This window comes from Archocentrus centrarchus, chromosome 21 (assembly GCF_007364275.1).
Source record: "Archocentrus centrarchus isolate MPI-CPG fArcCen1 chromosome 21, fArcCen1, whole genome shotgun sequence".
Classification (NCBI taxonomy): Eukaryota; Metazoa; Chordata; class Actinopteri; order Cichliformes; family Cichlidae; genus Archocentrus; species Archocentrus centrarchus.
In genome coordinates, this window is record NC_044366.1 from 4,766,199 (window position 1) to 4,776,543 (window position 10,345).

A 10,345-nucleotide genomic window follows, 5' to 3' on the forward strand; every position below is an offset into this window, starting at 1 on the left:
GCAGGAGGATACAGAGGAGGTTGTCAACTCAAAAGAGTACCGTGAGATAATAGGCAGCCTTATCTATGCCATGACCTGCACCAGACCAGATATCAGTTGGATTGTGAGCAGGCTCTCACAGACACTGGCAAAGCCAAAAGCAGAAAACTTGGTGGCTGCAAAACATGCACTGAGATATCTGAAAGGGACAAGTGACTATGAACTGAGTTTCAAGAAAAGTGAGGAGGACTTGAACTTAATCGCATTCAGTGATTCTGATTGGGCATCTTCAATGGAAGACAGACGCAGCACTACAGGGTATTGTTTCAGCCTTACTAAACAAGGTCCAGCCATTTCGTGGAAATCAAAGAAACAACCAACAGTGGCTTTGTCAACTTGCGAAGCTGAATACATTGGTTTAGCAAGCACCACTCAGGAAAGCATGTATCTAACTCAGCTGTTAAATGGTATGGATAAAAGAGGGTACAAATGCACAGTGATTCACGGAGACAATCAGGGAGCCATTGCACTGAGTAAGAACCCAGTGAGCAGACAAAGATCTAAACACATTGATGTAAAGTACCACTTCATTCGTGAAGCATTCAGCCAGGGAAAAATAGATGTCATCTATTGCCCAACAGAAAACATGGCTGCTGACATACTGACAAAACCCGCAACCAAAGCAAAACTTGTTAAATTCAAAATGTGGTTCTTTGGAAATTAAGTATCTGGGTTACAATGATGAGAACAAGGGGGGGTGTTAAGTTCTGTTCTCAAATTCTTCTGTTAGACACTGTTTTATTTTGGTGAGAACTTTTATTTTGATATATCCTGTGTGGCGAATGGAACTTCCTGCAGAAACTATTGTGTTTTTTTTTTACTTTGTTTTACGACAAGTGTAAACGTTTTACAACCATGGCTACTGAGCACATTTCCAGAGCTGTGATGAAGTTGAGAATAAAGGAGTCAAGAGACTAAGAAGTGTGTGATCATTTACGACATGGAAGAAGCTGCAGCAAACCCAACAAACAGGTTTCACAATATAAAAAAGCATAGCTTTACATCATATACAGATCTAATATCTGATTTTAAAATGAGGACGGATGGCCTGATATGAAATATGATGTTAGAAAGAAAAGCTGGGCAATTCCAACTCAATCACAACAAACAAACATTACTGAATTTATTTAGAACCCACGCTGTCAGGCCAGGTCAAGAGCTTGTAACAGAACATTATGACATGTAGTTAGAATCAATAGGTACACCTGTTTACCTGTTCCTTAAAGCAAATATATAATCAGCCACATGGCAGCGTCCCAGCGCATTTTGGCATGCTGACATGGTCAAAATGACCTGCTAAAGTTCTGCTTTAGCAGAACTAGACTTTCCATGCAACCTGACCACAGTGTGAAAATAGATGGATGGATGGATGGAGAACTGGTCCAGGCAGGTGAGGGGATACACCTCCAGCCCATCCCACAGACAAAGGGACCCTCCTACACACACTCACATCAAGAATATATAGAGAGTGAGAAGGGGACCTGTGGGACAGTGACAGATGAGTTAGTATTTTAAGTTTCAGTGAACAGCTGGAATCAACTCCACATCTTTTATCTGCTTCATTTATCATAGAATAATGAAGGAATAGGCCTCACCTGGACACAAACCTGCTTATCAGTTAGTTATCCAATTACTTTTGAGCCTCTGAAACTGGGAGACTGTGTATGAGAGTGGCTGTAATTCCTGAACAGTTAATGCAACACTTTTGTTAAACCCCTTGAATCAGAGTTAAGAGTCTGCAAGTGACGAACCATAAGCTGAGTAATCACAGCTGTGCCCAGCTACAAGCCGCATTTTATTTTTCACAAAGCTCCAATACGAGCTGCTAATGACAGCCAATGAACAAACAGCGTAATATGCCACCAGGTGGTACGTGCTGAGCATGCGAGAAAGCCTGATGGTTTGGAGGACATACCTACTGAAGTTAGAAAGCTCAATCAGAGAGAAACAGTTTAAATAAATATCAGCAGTATTAAAAGTATGTAATGATATGAGGATGAATACATCCTGTCTCAGAGTGAAAAACTAATTCTTGCATTTGTTACTGTGAGGCTGGAGTATTGTAATTTCTCATTATCAGGCTGTCCTAAAAGCGCCCTGAAAAGTGTTCCACAGTGGCACCAGCAGGGACCAGAAAGAGAGCTCATAGTTCTCCCATTTTAGCCTCGCTTCATCGGCTCCCTGTAAAATCCAGAATTGCATTTAAAATCCTTCTCCTTACAAAGTCCTCAAGAATCAGGCTCCTTCATGTTATAAAGACGTCATGGCTTCATATTATATTACCTGCAGGGTTGATTAGATAAGTTTTGTAAGCTCATTTTAAACCTATATGCAGTGTTTAGCTGAGTTTTGATCATAAATGTTAAGCCTAGATTTTTATGGTTGGTTCACATGGAAATATTTCACTATGTAACAATTTAAAAATATGTAATGAAGTATTATGTTATAAAGTATAGCTGGGTAATTCCAACTCAATACACACACACACACACACACACACACACACACACACACACACACACACAGACACACACACACACACACACACACACACACACACGCATGGTGGCTGACTCTCTCTGCAGCCCCTGCTGGCGTTGTGTCAGGCCAGGTCAAGAGCTTGTAACAGAACATTATGACTTATAGTTAAAATCAATAGGTACACCTGTTTACCTGTTCTTTACAGCAAACATGTAATCAGCCAATCACATGGCAGCGTCCCAGGTCCCAAAAATGACCTGCTAAAGTTCAAAGTGAGCATCAGAATGGGGAAGATTGGGAATGGGGTGATAACATTTTAAACCTATATGCAGTGTTTAGCTGAGTTTTAATCATCAATGTTTACCCTACATCTTTATGGTTGCTCCACATGTAAATATTTCCCCTTTCTTCATTATGTAACAATTTAAAAAGATGGCCTGATATGAAATGTTATGTTAGAAAGCATAAAAGCAAGAAAGGTGATTTAAGTGACTTTGACCCTGGCATGGTTGTTGGTGTCAGGCAGGCTGGTCTGAGTATTTAAGAATCTAATGGTCTGCTGGGATTTTCCCTCAAACCATCTGTGGGGTTTACAGAGAATGGTCTGAAAAACAGAAAATAGCAGCAATTCTCTGTATATTAACAATTATGTACACACGCCCACCGATGTAGGTCATGAAGCAGAAAATAATCTGATAGGAGCTCAGACCCTGCCCCTGCTTCAGCTCAGCACATAAAAAGGAGCAGCGGGAGACCCCTGCATCTGTAGATCTGGTTTCATCGCTCAGTACGTTCACCTGTGATACTCTGCAAAAGGCTCGTCTTTGTGTTCAACAAAGGTTTTAATCTAAAGTCTGTTTTATGTTTCTTTTTCAGAATCTGCAGTTTCTTCTGGTAAAGTAGCAAAATGTACGGACACAATGAAGATAAACATGATGGACACGAGCACGGACACGGACACGGGCACGGACACGGGCATGGCCACGGACACGGACACGGGCACGGGCACGGCCACGGACACGCACATGGCCACGGACACGGACACGCACATGGACATGGACATGGCCACTAAAAGGAAAGGACAGCCATGGGGTAAGACTGAGTGCACCGCACTGCAAATTTAAAATGTAATGAGCAATTTGTACAACACAACCAAATGTGGACTTTTACAGTGAGTGACAGGAAATCACAGAGATGCATTTTTCATCATGTTTTGGCAAAAATGTTACTGAGGGCCTGTGTGACAGCCTTTATTTTTTTAGTCTCAGAGTTAATGCAGACAAACAGTCACACACTGAGCCTTGTGTGGGTTTTGCAGATTACTAACATGACTCATGTTGTCTGTTGTCCTCCAGCAGTTCCTGCAGCAGCGACTCTGACTAGATGAACAGTGTTAGACGTGAACCTGGAGACCTTCATGCTCCTGTCTTATCATTTGACTGCCTGCAGTTTCTTTACAAACGGATTTAATTAAGAATTAACAGAGCTGACAAAGTTATTTTAGACCATTGTGAACCTTTACAGGCATGATTTTATCCAGTGTTTGTCAGAAAATAAATAAAAGTGATGAAAGTATCATCTTTATGACATTTTATCCCATCTTCCTGTTTTTTATTAATTTGTTTGGTCATATATCCACACTAGGATCTTTATTTATCCAGGCAAAATTGACTGAACTCATCCAGTCAACTCCCAGCAGCACATCACACCCTGAAACTGCCTCTGCTGTGACCCTGATCCCATGATAGTGTGTGCATTTCAACTGTTTACATAGTTACACTGAGCCACCAACTCTGATTTTCACATTTATAAAATTAATAGAAACCTGTGCAGTCTGTGGTGAAGATTCATTCATTCCTTTTGAAGCAGAAAATCGCTTAGTGCAAATATTCCTTGAAGTAATATTGAATATTACAAAGTATTAGCAGGAAAAACTAAATTGATTAAAAAAACAAGTCGGCTAACTCGTTCCACATCGTTAGTACTGATATTTTTGTGCTTATGCAGCATTTGATTTTGTTGCATCTGCAAAACTAACTGTGTTTATAGTATATCTGCAGTATATCAAACAGAGCTGTTTCAGTGTTGGTCTAGTATTGCTTCTCTAGTCCGTGCAGTACTGGGAAGTAGTGAACTACATATAATTAAACTAATAGTTTAATCACATTTTGCAGTACTTTGGTGATTAATATTTGCACACTGATTTAAGGACTTTAATTAATTAATTAATTAATTTGTTTTTTGCCCCATCATCGCTACTACTACTACACTACTACTACTACTACTACTACTACTGTTATTAACGCTCTTATTTGAAGGATACAGCATGAACCCAGATAATGCATTTTAAGGCAGGTGTTCCCACACACCTTACTGTAATACATGAAGTCTCTGAATGTGTTTCAAGGTCTTGAGACCACCATGACCTGGATGACTGAGAACCTAAGTAAAAGATTATGTATAAAGGACTGCTTTCCTTCGCTGCACAATATTGCTACTACTAAGAATATCAATTAATTTTAATTAAGTCATCCATCTTTATCCGCTTATCCAGTGAGGGTTCCAAGGGTGGCTGGAGCCTGTCCTGGGTCTGTTGCAGGGCTAACACAGGGACACAGACAACTATTGCAATTTAGAATCACTGATTAACCTAACCCCACGTCTTTAGACTGTGGGAGGAAGCCGAAGTACCCGGAGAGAACCCAAACAGACACGAGAATATGCAAGCTCCACACAGATTCAAACCCAGGACCTTCTCGCTGTGAGGCAACAGTGCTAACCACCGTGCTGCCCCAGTTCAATTCAATTCAATATTATTTATATATTTATATATATACCACAACAGTCACCTCAAGGTGCTTTATATTGTAAAGTTAAAGACCCTACAACAATACAGAGAAAACACCAACAATCAAAATGACCCACTTGGCAACGGTGGGAAGGAAAAACTCCCTTTAACAGGAAGAAACCTCCAGCAGAACCAGGCTCAGGGAGGGGCAGCCATCTGCTGTGACCGGTTGGGGGAGAGAGCCAGAGATTAATAATAACTAACAATAACTAATGATTAAAGGCAGAGTGGTGTATGAACAGAGTGAAGAAAAAAACACTCAGTGCATTGTGGGAACTCCCCCCAGCAACCTAGGTCTATTACCTGAGCTTTAGTGTAAATTCACCACAGTACAGCAGTGAATATACATGACCTGTTTATCCTGCACTAAACTGCAGTATTTTTATGCAACCTGTAAATAACAGGTTTCACAATATAAAAAAGCATAGCTTTACATCATATACAGATCTAATATCTGATTTTAAAATGAGGACGGATGGCCTGATATGAAATATGATGTTAGAAAGAAAAGCTGGGCAATTCCAACTCAATCACAACAAACAAACATTACTGAATTTATTTAGAACCCACGCTGTCAGGCCAGGTCAAGAGCTTGTAACAGAACATTATGACATGTAGTTAGAATCAATAGGTACACCTGTTTACCTGTTCCTTAAAGCAAATATATAATCAGCCACATGGCAGCGTCCCAGCGCATTTTGGCATGCTGACATGGTCAAAATGACCTGCTAAAGTTCTGCTTTAGCAGAACTAGACTTTCCATGCAACCTGACCACAGTGTGAAAATAGATGGATGGATGGATGGAGAACTGGTCCAGGCAGGTGAGGGGATACACCTCCAGCCCATCCCACAGACAAAGGGACCCTTCTACACACACTCACATCAAGAATATATAGAGAGTGAGAAGGGGACCTGTGGGACAGTGACAGATGAGTTAGTATTTTAAGTTTCAGTGAACAGCTGGAATCAACTCCACATCTTTTATCTGCTTCATTTATCATAGAATAATGAAGGAATAGGCCTCACCTGGACACAAACCTGCTTATCAGTTAGTTATCCAATTACTTTTGAGCCTCTGAAACTGGGAGACTGTGTATGAGAGTGGCTGTAATTCCTGAACAGTTAATGCAACACTTTTGTTAAACCCCTTGAATCAGAGTTAAGAGTCTGCAAGTGACGAACCATGAGCTGAGTAATCACAGCTGTGCCCAGCTACAAGCCGCATTTTATTTTTCACAAAGCTCCAATACGAGCTGCTAATGACAGCCAATGAACAAACAGCGTAATATGCCACCAGGTGGTACGTGCTGAGCATGCGAGAAAGCCTGAGCCTGATGGTTTGGAGGACATACCTACTGAAGTTAGAAAGCTCAATCAGAGAGAAACAGTTTAAATAAATATCAGCAGTATTAAAAGTATGTAATGATATGAGGATGAATACATCCTGTCTCAGAGTGAAAAACTAATTCTTGCATTTGTTACTGTGAGGCTGGAGTATTGTAATTTCTCATTATCAGGCTGTCCTAAAAGCGCCCTGAAAAGTGTTCCACAGTGGCACCAGCAGGGACCAGAAAGAGAGCTCATAGTTCTCCCATTTTAGCCTCGCTTCATCGGCTCCCTGTAAAATCCAGAATTGCATTTAAAATCCTTCTCCTTACAAAGTCCTCAAAATCAGGCTCCTTCATGTTATAAAGACGTCATGGCTTCATATTATATTACCTGCAGGGTTGATTAGATAAGTTTTGTAAGCTCATTTTAAACCTATATGCAGTGTTTAGCTGAGTTTTGATCATAAATGTTAAGCCTAGATTTTTATGGTTGGTTCACATGGAAATATTTCACTATGTAACAATTTAAAAATATGTAATGAAGTATTATGTTATAAAGTATAGCTGGGTAATTCCAACTCAATACACACACACACACACACACACACGCATGATGGCTGACTCTCTCTGCAGCCCCTGCTGGCGTTGTGTCAGGCCAGGTCAAGAGCTTGTGACAGAACATTATGACTTATAGTTAAAATCAATAGGTACACCTGTTTACCTGTTCTTTACAGCAAACATGTAATCAGCCAATCACATGGCAGCGTCCCAGGTCCCAAAAATGACCTGCTAAAGTTCAAAGTGAGCATCAGAATGGGGAAGATTGGGAATGGGGTGATAACATTTTAAACCTATATGCAGTGTTTAGCTGAGTTTTAATCATCAGTGTTTACCCTACATCTTTATGGTTGCTCCACATGTAAATATTTCCCCTTTCTTCATTATGTAACAATTTAAAAAGATGGCCTGATATGAAATGTTATGTTAGAAAGCATAAAAGCAAGAAAGATGATTTAAGTGACTTTGACCCTGGCATGGTTGTTGGTGTCAGGCAGGCTGGTCTGAGTATTTAAGAATCTAATGATCTGCTGGGATTTTCCCTCAAACCATCTGTGGGGTTTACAGAGAATGGTCTGAAAAACAGAAAATAGCAGCAATTCTCTGTATATTAACAATTATGTACACACGCCCACCGATGTAGGTCATGAAGCAGAAAATAATCTGATAGGAGCTCAGACCCTGCCCCTGCTTCAGCTCAGCACATAAAAAGGAGCAGCGGGAGACCCCTGCATCTGTAGATCTGGTTTCATCGCTCAGTACGTTCACCTGTGATACTCTGCAAAAGGCTCGTCTTTGTGTTCAACAAAGGTTTTAATCTAAAGTCTGTTTTATGTTTCTTTTTCAGAATCTGCAGTTTCTTCTGTTAAGTAGCAAAATGTACGGACACAATGAAGATAAACATGATGGACACGGGCACGGACACGGGCATGGGCACGGACACGGGCACGGACACGGGCATGGGCACGGGCACGGACACGGCCACGGACACGGCCACGGACACGCACATGGCCACGGACACGGACACGCACATGGCCACGGACACGGACACGGGCACGGACATGGCCACTAAAAGGAAAGGACAGCCATGGGGTAAGACTGAGTGCACCGCACTGCAAATTTAAAATGTAATGAGCAATTTGTACAACACAACCAAATGTGGACTTTTACAGTGAGTGACAGGAAATCACAGAGATGCATTTTTCATCATGTTTTGGCAAAAATGTTACTGAGGGCCTGTGTGACAGCCTTTATTTTTTTAGTCTCAGAGTTAATGCAGACAAACAGTCACACACTGAGCCTTGTGTGGGTTTTGCAGATTACTAACATGACTCATGTTGTCTGTTGTCCTCCAGCAGTTCCTGCAGCAGCGACTCCGACTAGATGAACAGTGTTCGACGTGAACCTGGAGACCTTCATGCTCCTGTCTTATCATTTGACTGCCTGCAGTTTCTTTACAAACGGATTTAATTAAGAATTAACAGAGCTGACAAAGTTATTTTAGACCATTGTGAACCTTTACAGGCATGATTTTATCCAGTGTTTGTCAGAAAATAAATAAAAGTGATGAAAGTATCATCTTTATGACATTTTATCCCATCTTCCTGTTTTTTATTAATTTGTTTGGTCATATATCCACACTAGGATCTTTATTTATCCAGGCAAAATTGACTGAACTCATCCAGTCAACTCCCAGCAGCACATCACACCCTGAAACTGCCTCTGCTGTGACCCTGATCCCATGATAGTGTGTGCATTTCAACTGTTTACATAGTTACACTGAGCCACCAACTCTGATTTTCACATTTATAAAATTAATAGAAACCTGTGCAGTCTGTGGTGAAGATTCATTCATTCCTTTTTGAAGCAGAAAATCGCTTAGTGCAAATATTCCTTGAAGTAATATTGAATATTACAAAGTATTAGCAGGAAAAACTAAATTGATTAAAAAAACAAGTCGGCTAACTCGTTCCACATCGTTAGTACTGATATTTTTGTGCTTATGCAGCATTTGATTTTGTTGCATCTGCAAAACTAACTGTGTTTATAGTATATCTGCAGTATATCAAACAGAGCTGTTTCAGTGTTGGTCTAGTATTGCTTCTCTAGTCCGTGCAGTACTGGGAAGTAGTGAACTACATATAATTAAACTAATAGTTTAATCACATTTTGCAGTACTTTGGTGATTAATATTTGCACACTGATTTAAGGACTTTAATTAATTAATTAATTAATTTGTTTTTTGCCCCATCATCGCTACTACTACTACACTACTACTACTACTACTACTACTACTGTTATTAACGCTCTTATTTGAAGGATACAGCATGAACCCAGATAATGCATTTTAAGGCAGGTGTTCCCACACACCTTACTGTAATACATGAAGTCTCTGAATGTGTTTCAAGGTCTTGAGACCACCATGACCTGGATGACTGAGAACCTAAGTAAAAGATTATGTATAAAGGACTGCTTTCCTTCGCTGCACAATATTGCTACTACTAAGAATATCAATTAATTTTAATTAAGTCATCCATCTTTATCCGCTTATCCAGTGAGGGTTCCAAGGGTGGCTGGAGCCTGTCCTGGGTCTGTTGCAGGGCTAACACAGGGACACAGACAACTATTGCAATTTAGAATCACTGATTAACCTAACCCCACGTCTTTAGACTGTGGGAGGAAGCCGAAGTACCCGGAGAGAACCCAAACAGACACGAGAATATGCAAGCTCCACACAGATTCAAACCCAGGACCTTCTCGCTGTGAGGCAACAGTGCTAACCACCGTGCTGCCCCAGTTCAATTCAATTCAATATTATTTATATATTTATATATATACAACAACAGTCACCTCAAGGTGCTTTATATTGTAAAGTTAAAGACCCTACAACAATACAGAGAAAACACCAACAATCAAAATGACCCACTTGGCAACGGTGGGAAGGAAAAACTCCCTTTAACAGGAAGAAACCTCCAGCAGAACCAGGCTCAGGGAGGGGCAGCCATCTGCTGTGACCGGTTGGGGGAGAGAGCCAGAGATTAATAATAACTAACAATAACTAATGATTAAAGGCAGAGTGGTGTATGAACA

The 10,345-nt window shown here is 40.6% G+C and overlaps 2 long non-coding RNA genes across 2 annotated transcripts; both read left to right on the top strand.

Annotated features, from left to right (window-relative positions):
* The first annotated feature begins 3,102 nt into the window (after window positions 1-3,102).
* On the top strand, window positions 3,103-4,114 carry LOC115800483 (uncharacterized). Its single transcript, XR_004021676.1, has 3 exons — window positions 3,103-3,307; window positions 3,397-3,612; window positions 3,876-4,114. It is a non-coding gene; the product is annotated as an uncharacterized LOC115800483 (long non-coding RNA).
* Window positions 4,115-8,192: 4,078 nt separating this feature from the next.
* Window positions 8,193-8,849, top strand: LOC115800485 (uncharacterized). Its single transcript, XR_004021679.1, has 2 exons — window positions 8,193-8,347; window positions 8,611-8,849. It is a non-coding gene; the product is annotated as an uncharacterized LOC115800485 (long non-coding RNA).
* Window positions 8,850-10,345: the final 1,496 nt, after the last annotated feature.